We start from the raw sequence: 14,383 nt of genomic DNA on the forward strand, positions 1-14,383 counted from the left end.
TTTGTGATTCCCGAAGCATGCACGTATGGTCTCTCATTATGCTATGAAATTGGAGCATGATTTGTTATTGATTGTCTTCTTTATGAGTGGCAGTTGGGGACGAGCGATGGTCTCTTCCTACCAATCTACACCCCTAGGAACATGCGTAGTAGTACTTTGCTTCGAGGGCTAATAAATTCTTGCAATAAGTATGTGAGTTCTTTATGACTAATGTGAGTCCATGGATTATACACACTCTTACCTTTCTGCAATTTGCTAGACTCTTCGGTACTGTGCATTGCCCCTTCTCACCTTGAGTTGTGGTGCAAATTTCACCGGTGCATACAAACCTTGTGATATGATACGCTCTATCTCACATAAGCCACCTTATATCTTCCTCAAAACAGCCACCATGCCTAACTATTTTGGCATTTCCATAGCCATTCCGAGATATATTGCCATGCAACTTCCACCGTTCCGTTTTATTATGACACATATCATCATTGTCATATTGCTTTGCATGATCATATATTTGACATAGTATTTGTGGCTCCACCACCGTTCATTTTTTATACATGTCACGCTAGATCATTGCACATCCCGGTACGCCGCCGGAGGCATTCATATAGAGTCATATTTTTGTTCTAGTATCGAGTTGTAATTTTCTTTTGAGTTGTCTAATTAAATAGAAATGTGATGATCATATTCATTATTAGAGCATTGTCCCATGTGAGGAATAAAAAATAGGCCAAAGAGCCCAAAATAAAAAGAGAGGCCAAATGAGCCCAAGAAAAAAAGAGGATAAAGTGCCCAACAAAAGAAAAAATATATAAAAAATGAGAGAAAAAGAGAGAAGGGACAATGTTACTATCCTTTTCCACACTTGTGCTTCAAAGTAGCACCATGTTCTTCATGATAGAAAGTCTCCTATTTTGTCATTTTCATATATTACTAGTGGGAATTTTTCATTATAGAACTTGGCTTGTATATTCCGATGATGGGCTTCCTCAAATGCCCGAGGTCTTCATGAGCAAGCAAGTTGGATGCACACCCACTTAGTTTTCTTTTGAGCTTTCATACACTTATAGCTCTAGTGCATCCATTGCATGGCAATCCCTACTCCTTGCATTGATATCAATTGATGGGCATCTCCATAGCCCATTGATTAGCCTCGTCAATGTGAGGATTTCTCTTTTTTTGTCTTCTCCACACAACCTCCAACATCATATTCTATTCCACCCATAGTGCTATATCCATGGCTTACGCTCATATATTGCGTGAGAGTTGAAAAAGTTGACGAGCGTTAAAAAGTATGAACCAGTTGCTTGGCTTGTCATCGTGGTTGTGCATGATAAATACTTTGTGTTAAGAAGATGGAGCATGACAAGATTATATGATTTTGTAGGGATAACTTTCTTTAGCCATGATATTTTGAAAAGACATGATTGCTTTTAAGTATGCTTGAAGTATTATTGTTTTTATGTCAATATTAAAATTTTGTTTTGAATCTTACGGATATGAATATTCATGCCACATGAAGAAATATTATATGATAAACATGTTAGGTAGCATTCCACATCAAAAATTCTGTTTTTATCATTTACCTACTTGAGGACGAGGAGGAATTAAGCTTGGGGATGCTTGATACATCTCCAAGGTATCTATAATTTTTGATTGTTCCATGCTATTATGTTATCAATCTTGGATGTTTTATATGCATTATTATGCTATTTCATATCATTTTTTGGACTAACTTATTAAACCAGTGCCAAGTGCCACTTGCTGTTTTTTCCTTGTTTTTGCCTTTACAGAAAATCAATATCAAACGGAGTCCAAATGGAATGAAACTTTTTGACGATTTTTCTTGGACCACAAGACACCCTCGAAGGTTTGGGAGGAGGCCAGAAGAGCCACAGAATGGCCCTGCAAGCTTCTGGGCCCCTCGTGGCACTTCGAACCCTATTTTTTCTTCTATAAATACCCAAATATTCCCCGTAGACCAGAGGGCACACCAAAAATACTTTTTTCGCCGCCGAAGTTCCAGAACTACGAGATCCCATCTGGAGGCCTTTTCTGGTACTCTGTTCGAGGGGGATTCAATCATGGAGGGCTTCTACATCAACCTTGTTGCCCTTCCGATGATGTGTGAGTAGTTTACCACAGACCTACGGGTCCATAGCTAGTAGCTAGATGGCTTCTTCTCTCTGTTTGATCTTCGATACAATGTTCTCCTCGATGTTCTTGGATATCTATTCAATGTAATCTTCTTTTGCGGTGTGTTTATTGAGATCCGATGAATTGTGGGTTTATGATCAGATTATCTATGAATATTATTTGAGTCTTCTCTGAAATCTTTTATGCATGATTAAGATAGCTTTGTATTTCTCTCCGATCTATTGATTTGGTTTGGCCAACTAGATTGATTATTCTTTCAATGGGAGAGGTGCTTTGTAATGGGTTTAATCTTGCGGTGCTCAATCCCAGTGACAGAAAGGGACATGACACGTATTTGTATTGTTGACATTAAGGATAAAAAGATGGGGTTTATTCATATTGATTGGATCTATCCCTCTACATCATGTCATCTTGCTTAAAGTGTTAACCCATTTTTTTAACTTAATACACTAGATGCATGCTGGATAGCAGTCGATGTGTGGAGTAATAGTAATAGATGTAGGCAGGAGTCAGTCTAGTTGTCTCAGACGTGATGCCTATATACATGATCACTGTCTTAGATATCTTCATAATTATGCGCTTTTCTATCAATTGCTCAACAGTAATTTGTTTACCCACTGTCTGCTTTCTTTCAAGAGATCGAGAAGCCTCTAGTGAAAACTATGCCCTCCGGGTCTACTTTTAACATATATTTTCAGATCTGTAAAATCAAAAACACAAAAATACCTTGCTGCAATTTATTTACTTTTATCTTATTTAGCACTTTTACTTATCTTTTTATATCCATCACTATCAGATCTCATCCTTACAAGTAACCGTGAAGGGATTGACAACTGCTTTATCACGTTGGGTGGAAGTATTTGTTTCTTTGTGTAGGTGCAATTACTGGAGACTCGTGTGTTCCTCCTACTGGATTGATACCCTGGTTCTCAACTGAGGGAAATACTTATCTCTACTTTGTTGCATCACCCTTTCCTCTTCAAGGGAAAAACCAACGCAAGCTCAAGAAATAGCAACGGTTAAGTATGTGAACTTGATAAACAAAGCTCTTACATAGACACTTTCTGAAAATATGATGGATTGTGATTGTTTCAATCATAGAGATCATAGTTTGTTAGTTTCCAATAAAGGTTATGTTTCATACTTTAGCTTGTGAATGAATTGTTACTCTAGCATGAGAAGTTTTGTGATGATATATTTCTATCATCATAATGACCATGATGCTTCCATGTCTGTATTCTATTTTTATTGACACCTCTCTCACTAAACATGTGGTCATGATTATGAATGTCGGCTTTCGCTTGAGGACAAGTGAGGTCTAAGCTTGGGGGAGTTGATACGCCCATTTTGCATCATGTTTTCATATCGATATTTATTGCATTATGGACTGTTATTTCACTTTATAATACAATTCTTATGCCATTTCTCTCTTATTTTGCAAGTTTCACATGAAGAGGGAGATTGCTGGTAGTTGGAATTCTGGACCGAAGAGGGCTATGTCGGAGACACCTTTTCTGCACAGCTCCAAATGAGCTGAAAATTTACCGGGAATTAATTTGGAATATATAAAAAATATTGATGAAAGAATTGCCAGAGGGGGACCCACCTGGTAGCCACAAGCCTGGGGGCGCGCCCTACCCCCATGGGAGCGCCCCTCGAGCTTCTGGGCCCCCTGGCAGGCCTCCGAAGCCCATCTTCTGCTATGTGATGCCATTTGACCTAGAAAAATTAGAATGAAGGTTTCGGGACGAAGCGCCGCTGTCTCGAGGCGGAACATGGGCAGGAGCACTTTTGCTCTCCGGCGGAGCGATTCCGCCTTGGATACTTCCCTCCGGGAAGCTAAAATCAAAGCCATCATCCCAACCAACGATCCTCTCATCATGGGAGGACCAATCTTCATCAACATCTTCACCATCACCATCTCATCTCAAACCCTAGTTCATCTCTTGTATTCAATCTTTGTCTCAAAACCTCAGATTGGTACCTGTAGATTACTAGTAGTACTGATTACATCTTGTAGTTGATGCTAGTTGGTTTATCTGGTGAAAGATTATATGTTCAGATCCTTAATGATATTCAATACCCCTCTGATCTTGAACATGAATATGATTTGTGACTAGTTACTTTTGTTCTTGAGGACATGGGAGAACTCTTGTCATAAGTAATCATGTGAATTTGGTATTCGTTCAATATTTTGATGATATGTATGTTGTTGCTTCCTTTAGTGGTGTCATGTGAACGTCGACTAGATGACACTTCACCATCTTTGGGCCTAAGGGAAGGCATTGTGGACTAGTTAGTAGATGATGGGTTTCTAGAGTGACAGAAGCTTAAACCCTAGTTTATGGGGGAGGCGTTTTGGCTCCCGGGTGCATTTGCACCCGGATGAACAGTACCCCCAAAAAACAAATTAATTGTTTTCAAAAAATTCTGAAAAAATTGTAGATGATCATGTTGGTGTCGCAAACATGCTTGACAAAATTCATGCGGAACGGAGCAGCGGTGTTTCGTCAGCGAAAAAACAAATTTTGGGTGACATTTGGTCTTTGATTTGTTTTTTTTTTGCGCAAGCCAAAATGCTTAACCTTTTTGTCTCAAAATTTACAGGTCGCATTTGTATGTGACAAACATAACAAAAAAAATTGTCTCAAATTTTTTGCCATTTGAAAAAATAAAAAATGGCCCGGGGTGCAAATGCACCCGAGAGCCGAATTGATTTTCCGCTAGTTTATGCGCTATTCCGTGAGGGGCTAATTTGGATCCACATGTTTCATGTTATGCTTAGATTTATCTTAATTCTTCTTTTGTAGTTGCGAATGCTTGAAAGAGGGGGTAATCATAAGTGGGAGGCTTGTTCAAGTAAGAAAAGGACCCAAGCACCGGTCCACCCATATTTAAAGTTATCAAAGTAGCGAACGCGAATCAAACAAACAAACATGATGAAAGTGACTAGATGAAATTCCCGTGTGTCCTCAATAATGCTTGCTTATTATAAGAGACCGTTCCGGCCTGTCCTTTGCTACAAAAGGATTGGGCTACCTTGCTGCAGATTTGTTACAATTGTTACTTGTTGCTCGTACAAATTACCTTGCTATCAAACTATCTGTTACCGATAATTTTAGTGGTTGCAAAGAATACCTTTCTGAAAACCGCTTGTCATTTCCTTCTGCTCCTTGTTGGGTTCGACACCCTTACTTATCGAAAGGACTATGATTGATCCCCTATACTTGTGGGCCATCACGCCCTGGTGGTCCCCCTCTAGTATTTCTCTTCGCCAGTATTTTTTATATATTCTGTAAAGATTCTTCATAAATTTTCAGCTCAATCCGAGAACTTTCATTTGTGCACAAAAACAACACCATGGCAATTCTGCTGAAAACATTGTCAGTCCGGGTTAGTTCCATTCAAATCATGCAAATTAGAGTCCAAAATAAGAGCAAAAGTGTTAAAAGTAGATACGTTTGGGATGTATCAACTACCCCAAGCTTAACTCATTGCTTGTCCTCAAGCAATTCAGTTGAGAAACTGAAAGTGATAAAGACAAACTTTTACGAACTTTTTTTTCTTGTTGTTGTGAATATGCTTAACTAATGTTGAAGTTTTCAGTAAAGATTATGAACTAACCATGTGCATGATAACATTTAGGTCTCATATTTACTCATACCAATGACATAACCAACTAGCGAGCAATAATAAGATATCTCAGATGCCAACAATTTGTCAAAACAATCATGATATAATATGATAAAATGGTATGTCGCTAGCTCTTTCCGAGACCGCAACCTAAATGCAGAACACCTCTGTAGTTCAAGCAATGACTAAACATTGTAATTCATGGTAAAAGATACCCAGTCATATAACACTCAACATTAGATATACTCAATGCGTAAGAATGACAATAGTGCTCTCCAACTGGTGCTTAAATAAGAGGGTGATGACTCAATAATAAAAGTAAAATAACATGAAATTAAATGGCTTGGCCCTTCGCAGAGGGAAGTAGGAATTTGCAGAGGTGCCAGAGCTCAAGGCTTAAAACAGAGATGAATATGATTTTGGGAGGTATGCCTTTCTTGTCAACGTCACGACCCAGAGTTTTCAATATCTTCCATGATAAACACATTAGCGGCGGTTCCCAAGCGGAAAGGTAAAGTTTACTCCCCCTCAGCCAACAAACACAAGCCATCGCTAGCCGAATCCTCGGGTGTCCTCCATACCAACAACTTTTCGGGGGAGTTTGTTTCATTATTTTGCGATTTGATCATGGGACTGGGCATCCCGAATACCAGCCCCTCTCATGTAAGGACAAGTGAATAAACACTTATCATGAAAATAATCCACTTAACATGGAAGATACCGACCGCCCCCTGTCACTCCATGAGCGGTACGGGCACACAAAACATATGCTTATTTGAATGTTTAGAGGTGGCACATGCAAATTTACTAGGAACGGTAGGGTAATACCGTATATAGGTTGATATAGTGGACTCATCTGGAACAACTTTGGGTTTCAGGATTTGGATGCACAAGCAGTATTCCTGCTTAATACAGGCGAAGGCTAGCAAATAGATTGAGAAGCGACCAGCTAAAGAGCAAAAACGGTCATAAACATTCATTGAGAATAATTAACATTGAATACGAGCATGAGTAGGATAACAAACGCCATGAACATAAATATCGTGGAGGCTATGTTGGTTTTGAGTCAGCTACATGCGTGAACATGTGCCAAGTCAAGACACTTGAATCATTCAGAGGGAGATACCATACTATCATACTACATCATAACCATTTTAACGCATGTTGACACTCAAGATAAATCATTATCCACTCCTAGCTATTTAAGCATGGCATGAGAAAATATAATCTCTAATTGTCATCATAAACATGTTTACTCATAACAAACTGAATCAAGAACGATGAGCTAAACATATTTACAAAAACAAAAATAAGAGGAGTTCATACTAGCTTTTCTTCACCTCAATCAATTCATCAAATCATTGTCATTATTGCCTTTCACCTGCACGACCGAATGATATGAAAATAATAATAGTGCAACTGTGCCATGGACTAAGTTGGAATCTGCAAACATTTCATTCAAAGGAGAAGACAAGGTAATATGGGCTCTTTGATAGATCAACGATAATGCATATGAGAGCCACTCAACATGTTCATCGTGGTCTTCTCCTTACGACAACTCAAAGAAAAAAAAAGAATTTCAGAGAAACACGTTGAAATGTTTTTGGAGTTTTTGTTTTTTTGAAAGAAGCAAAATTAACGAAGGAAAGAAGCCGAAAACGAGAAAAAGTATTTACACGGGAAAGCTCCCAACAAATAAAAGAATGATACGTCTCCAACGTATCTATAATTTTTTATTGTTCCATGCTGTTATATTATCATTTTTGGAACATTTACAATCATTTTTATATCTTTTGTTGGGACTAACCAATTGACATAGTGCCCAGTGCCAGTTGCTGGTTTCTGCTTGTTTTTTACGTCGCAAGAAATCAATACCAAACGGAGTCCAAATGAGCGAAACTTTTTGTGGATTTTTTCTGGACCAGAAGACACCTGCTGGGCGAAATAAGTACCAGAGGGGTGCTCCGAGGAGAGCACAACCCACCAGGGCGCGCCCAGGTGGCGCCCCGGTGGGTTGTGCCCACCTCGGTGGCCTCCCGCACCGCCTCTTTGCTCTATAAATACCCCAATATTCCAGAAACCCTAGGGGAGTCGACGAAAATCAATTCCAGCCACCGCAAGTTCTAGAACCACCAGATCCAATCTAGACACCATCACGGGGGGTTCATGATCCTCATTGGTGCCTATCCGATGATGCATGAGTAGTTCATTATAGACCTACGGGTCCGTAGTTAGTAGCTAGATGGCTTCCTCTCTCTCTTTTGATTCTCAGTACAATGGTCTCTTGGAGATCTATTTGATGTAACTCTTTTTGCGGTGTGTTTGTTGGGATCCGATGAACTTTGAGTTTATGATCAGATCTATGTTTTTACCCATGAAAGTTATTTGAGTCTTTTGATCTCTTATATGCATGATTACTTATAGCTTCGTATTTCTTCTATGATATTTGGGTTTTGTTTGGCCAACTTGTTCTATTTATCTTGCAATGGGAAGAGGTGCTTTGTGATGGGTTCGATCTTACGGTACTTGATCCCAGTGACAGAAGGGGAACTGACACGTATGTATCGTTGCTATTAAGGATAACAAGATGGGGTCTATTTCTACATAAATAGATCTTGTCTACATCATGCCACATTCTTATTGCATTGCCCCGTTTCTCCATGAACTTAATACACTAGATGCATGTTGGATAGAGGTCGATGTGTGGAGTAATAGTAGTAGATGCAGGCAGGAGTCGGTCTACTAGTCTTGGACGTGATGCCTATATAATGATCATTGCCTGGATATCGTCATGATTATTTGAAGTTCTATCAATTGCCCAACAGTAATTTGTTTACCCACCGTATGCTATTTTTCTCGAGAGAAGCCACTAGTGAAATCTACGGCCCCGGGTCTCTTCTTTATCATATTTGCTTCCGCGATCTATTTTTATTTGCTTTTATTTCTGATCTATTAATCCAAAATACAAAAATACATTGCTGCACCTTATTTCATTCGAGATCTATTTATCCAATCTATCATATTTTTATCCCGTCAACTTGTCAATTTCTCGCGCTGTTACCCGAAAGGGATTGACAACGTCGGGTTGCGAGTATTTGTTATTTGTGTGCTCGTGCCATTCACGTAGTGTTGCGTGGTTCTCCTACTGGTTTGCTACCTTTGCTTGTGTTACCATGTGCCTTCTATTTGCTTGCATCTTCGCTTGCTAAAAATCTATTGATATGTATCCTCATCCACTTGCTAATCTTTTCAAAAGATCTGATTATGTTGAACCAATTGCTAGTGAGTTGAGTGCACTTGATTATCTTTATAAAGTTTTGCTTGAGATTCATGAATCTGAAAATTGTGATGAAGAAATTTATGAAGTGATTCATGATAGCTCCTTGAATGAAAAGCATGATCGCAATGATTTTTACTATAAATTCTATTAATGTCAATTGTGCTAATAATATGCAAAGCCCCAAGCTTGGGATGCTAATTTCGATATGTCCACTACTTATTACAATGATCATGATTCGGGTGATTCTTCTTATGATCTTGAAAATTTATTTAAGACTCATGATGAATATATTTGCGATAATACTGAAAGTGGGTTTGGAAGAGTGTCAACTCTAGGTAATAATGATCCCACTACCTTGGAGTATGTTCAATCTTATGAATTTTTTGATAAAAGTGGGCTTGGAGAGGTCATGACTTTATTTGATGATAATCCCACTATTTTGGAAGAGTGTCAACTTTGCTTGCATGTGGATCATGAGGTAAATATGGTTGTAGAAATTTTCATGTTATTAAATTACCGCTCTTCATGTTGAGATTGCTATTGTTTCTTTCTTCTCCTATGCATATGTTAGATATTTCTTGTCTTGCTAATTTGTTTGCATATGAAATTCCTATGAATAGGAAGTATGTTAGACTTAAATGTGTTTGCCATATTTTCCATGATGCTCTCTTTGTGTTTCAATTCTTATCTTTCGTGAGAGCATCGTTGAAATCTTAAGCCTATCTTAATGGCTATAAACAAAGAGCTTGTTGGGTGGCAACCCAATGGATAAAATTTATTTTTGTCTTTTTCTTTATATTCATGAGTGTTTGCAAAATTATGCTACTATTATGATTGTGTTTTTCATGTTTTTGTTAGTGTTTGTGCCAAGCAAAGCCTTTGGGGTCATGTCGGGTGATAGTTGCTTTGATATTGTTGAAAAACAGAAACTTTGTGCGCCAGTCACAGAATTATTAAAACTCACAGGAGCGTGATAAAATTCTAATTTTTTTACGCAAGATTGATATACAAATTGTCTATGTTTTCCTAATTTTTTAGAATTTTTGGAGTTACAGAAGTATTCGAAATATCCAGATTGCTAAAGACTGTTTTGTTTTTGACAGATTCAGTTTTTTTTGCATTGTGTGCTTGTTTTGATGATTCTATGGTTTTCTTTGAAGAGTTTTTTCCATGGAAAAGTTGGAATACAGAAGATATAATGCAAAAATAAGATATGAATGGGTTTGCAACAATACTTATAGTAGTGATTTGCTTTCTTATATTAACGGATCTCATGAAGGTTTTGTTGAGTTTTGTGTGATTGAAGTTTTCAAGTTTTGGGTGATATTACGATGGATGAAGGAATAAGGATTAGCAAAAGGCTAAGCTTGGGGATGCCCGAGGCACCCCAAGATAATATTCCAGAAGTATCAAGCAACTAAGCTTGGGGATGCCCCTGAGTGGCATCCCCTCTTTCTTCTAACAACCATCAGTATTTCACTTGGAGCTATATTTTTATTTGTCACATATTATGAGTTTTGCTTGGAGCGTCTTTTATGATATGAGTCTTTGCTTGTTTTGCTTTTTATTTCGAGTTATGAATCCTTGCTGGACACACCTATTTGAGAGAGCCAAAATTATGCTATGCTTGTTAGAATTGCTCTCTATGCTTCACTTAAATCTTTATGAGCTATGGAATTGCTCTAGTGCTTCACTTATATATTTTTGAGCACGATGTGCTTTGTTATTTTTGAATAAATGCTCTCATGCTTCACTTAGATTTATTTGGGATTTAGTAATTTTTTTAAGAAATTCTCTCTTGCTTAACTTAAATTGTTTTGAGAGAAGAAAAATTTTATGCTCATGTTCTTCACTTATGTTTGTTTGATCTATCAAAAGCAACATATGAAATTAGTCCCAAAGTGATAGATATCCAAGGAGGATATAATAAAAACTTTCATGAAGATCATTGGACAAAATAAACTTGATTCTTTGTAATAGTTTTGAGATATGATGATATGATATGTGAGTCATGTTGATGAGTAATTATGCTTTAGTAAGAATATTGGTGTTAAGGTTTGTGATTCCCTGTGCAAGCACGAAAGTCAATAGTTATGTAATGAAATTACATCCTACTTGTGCTGCATTATTCGGTGTTAGTTATGCTTAATGCTCGCTTATGAGATTTTTCGTTTCTTGGTTGGATGCTTGTCAATCTTTTGCTAGCCTTCATTTGCACTAAGTATGATCACTACTTGTGCATCCAAAATCCTTTAAACCAGTTTTGCCACATGAGTCCACTATACCTATCTATATGCGGTATTCTTTTGTCGTTCTAAGCAAATTTGTATGTGCCGTCTCTAATTTTCAAAATAATCTTCTCTTTTGTGTGCTCGTACCGCTCATGAAACGGTAGGGGGTGGCTAATATATTTCCATGCTAGATGTGTTATTCTCAAGATGAGTGTTTATTCACTTGTCATTGCACGAGAGTACGACAAAGGTATTAGGGATGCCCAGTCCCGAAATGAAAAATGAATTTACTTTATGTTGTCAAATAATAAATTCCTTGGAAAGTGTTGGTATGGAAGGCACCCGTGGATACGTTTAGCCATGGAAAGTGAAAGTATGGTGGAAAAAGGAATAAACTTTATTTTCTGTTGGGGATTCGCCTATGATATATCTAGCATGGAAAGTATGGGGAACTACTCGATCGTTTTCATTGACAGGAAAAGCATGCCACCCAAAATGTTTTATCTCTATCTTTTTCTCTTTAAGCTCTGGCACCTCTACAAATCCCTACTTCCCTCCATGATGGGCCTTTCTATTTTTTATGCAATTTTTATTTTTATTTTGAGTCTCCATCTTCTCTTATAAAGCACCAACTAAGGGGCACTATGATCGTACTTGAGCATTGGGTGTAGCTAATATGCGAGTGTGTTTCATGAATGGATCAATGATTGAGCATAATGGGCTAGGGATAACTTGCTTTAGTGTTGATATTTTGAAAGGCATGGTTGCTTGTTGATATGATTGAGTATTAAAATCCTCATGTCAAAACTAGACTCTTTCTTTGAACCATATAAAAGTCTGAATGTTCATGCTACAAAGAAAAGAATACGTGATGAACATGTTAGGCAGCATTCCACATCAAAAATTCTGTTTTTATCATTTACCTACTCGAGGACGAGCAGGAATTAAGCTTGGGGATGCTGATACGTCTCCAACGTATCTATAATTTTTTATTGTTCCATGCTGTTATGTTATCATTTTTGGATGTTTATAATCATTTTACAATCACTCTATATCATTTTTTGGGACTAACCTATTGACATAGTGCCTAGTGCCAGTTGCTATTTTCTGCTTGTTTTTTACATCGCAGGAAATCACTACCAAACGGAGTCCAAACGCAGCGAAACTTTTTGTGGATTTTTTCTGGACCAGAAGACACCTGTTGGGCTAAAGAAGTACCAGAGGGGTGCTTTGAGGGGAGCACAACCCACCAGGGCACGCCTGGGGGCCCAAGCGTGCCCAGGTGGGGTTTGCCCACCTCGGTGGCCTCCCGCACCGCCTCTTTGCTCTATAAATACCCCAATATTCCAGAAACCCTAGGGGAGTGGACAGAAATCAATTCCTGCCGCCGCAAGTTCCAGAACCACCAGATCCAATCTAGACAGCATCACGGAGGGGTTCATCATCCTCATTGGTGCCTCTTCGATGATGCGTGAGTAGTTCATTGTAGACCTATGGGTCCGTAGTTAGTAGCTAGATGGCTTCCTCTCTCTCTTTTAATTCTCAATACAATGGTCTCTTGGAGATCTATTTGATGTAACTCTTTTTGCGGTGTGTTTGTTGGGATATGATGTCTAGTAAGCAACTTTATTCTTGTAGACTCGTGTTGGGCCTCCAAGCGCAGAGTTTTGTAGGACAGTAGCAATTTTCCCTCAAGTGGATGACCTAAGGTTTATCAATCCGTGGGAGGTGTGGGACGAATATGGTCTCTCTCAAACAACCCTGCAACCAAATACAAGAAATATCTTGTGTCAACAACACACCCAATACAATGGCAAATTGTATAGGTGCACTAGTTCAGCGAAGAGATGGTGATAAAGTGTAATATTGATGGTAGAAATATATTTTTATAATCTGAATAAATAAAAACAGCAAGGTAGAAAATAGTAAACAGGCACAAAAACGGTATTGCAATGCTTGAAAATGAGGCCTAGGGTCCGTACTTTCACTAGTGCAACCTATCAACAATGCTAATATAGTTGGATCAGATGATTATCCCTCAAAGTGCAATAAAGAATCACTCCCGAGTTCCTATTAGCAGAGAACAAAAGATATAAATTGTTTGTAGGGTACGAAACCACCTCAAAGCTATTCTTTCCGTTCGATCTATCCTAGAGTTCGTACTAGAATAACACAAGCTATTCTTTCCGATAGATCTAATCAAGAGTTCGTACTAAAGTAGCACCAAAGCAAACTCATATTCATAATACTCAATCCACACAAAGAATTACAAGGGGACCCCAAAGTTTATATCGGAGGAAAGATAATAAAAACGTGCATCAACCCCTATGCATAGATTACCCCAATATCACCGCGGGATTCCGCGAGTTGAATGCCATAACACATATCAAGTGAATCAATATGATACCCCAATTGTCACCTCAAGTATTCGTACCGCAAGACATACATCATGTGTTCTCATCTCTGAATATTCAATCCGACAAGACAAAACTTCAAGGGGTAAAGACTCAATTCATCACAACAAGAGTATAGCGGGGAGAAACATCATATGATCCGACTATATTAACAAAGCCCATGATATAGATCACAAGAGAGAGAGAGAGAGAGATTAAACACATAGCTACTGGTACAAACCCTCAACCCCGAGGGTGGACTACTCCTCCTCATCGTGGTGGCCGCCGGGATGATGAATATGGCCACTGGAGATGATTCCCCCCTCCGGCAGGGTGCCGAAATGGAGCTAGATTGGTTTCCGGTGGATACAGAGACCTTGCGACGGCGGAACTTCTGACTAGGCTAACCCCGATGGGTTTCGGAATATTTGGGAATTTATAGTGCAAAGAGGGGGTGCAGGAGGCCACCGAGGTGGGCACAACCCACCTGGGCGCGCCAGGTGGGCCTGGCGCGCCCTGGTGGGTTGTGCCCCCCTCGGGGCACCCCCAGGTGCTGCTCTGGCCGAAAGGATGTCTCCTGGTCCAGAAAAAATCATCATGGAGTTTCGTTGCGTTTGGACTCCAGTTAATATTGATTTCCTGCAATGTAAAAAACAAGCAAAAAACAGCAACTGGCACTGGGCACTGGGTCA

This window comes from Triticum aestivum, chromosome 7D, assembly GCF_018294505.1.
Source record: "Triticum aestivum cultivar Chinese Spring chromosome 7D, IWGSC CS RefSeq v2.1, whole genome shotgun sequence".
Taxonomy (NCBI): Eukaryota; Viridiplantae; Streptophyta; class Magnoliopsida; order Poales; family Poaceae; genus Triticum; species Triticum aestivum.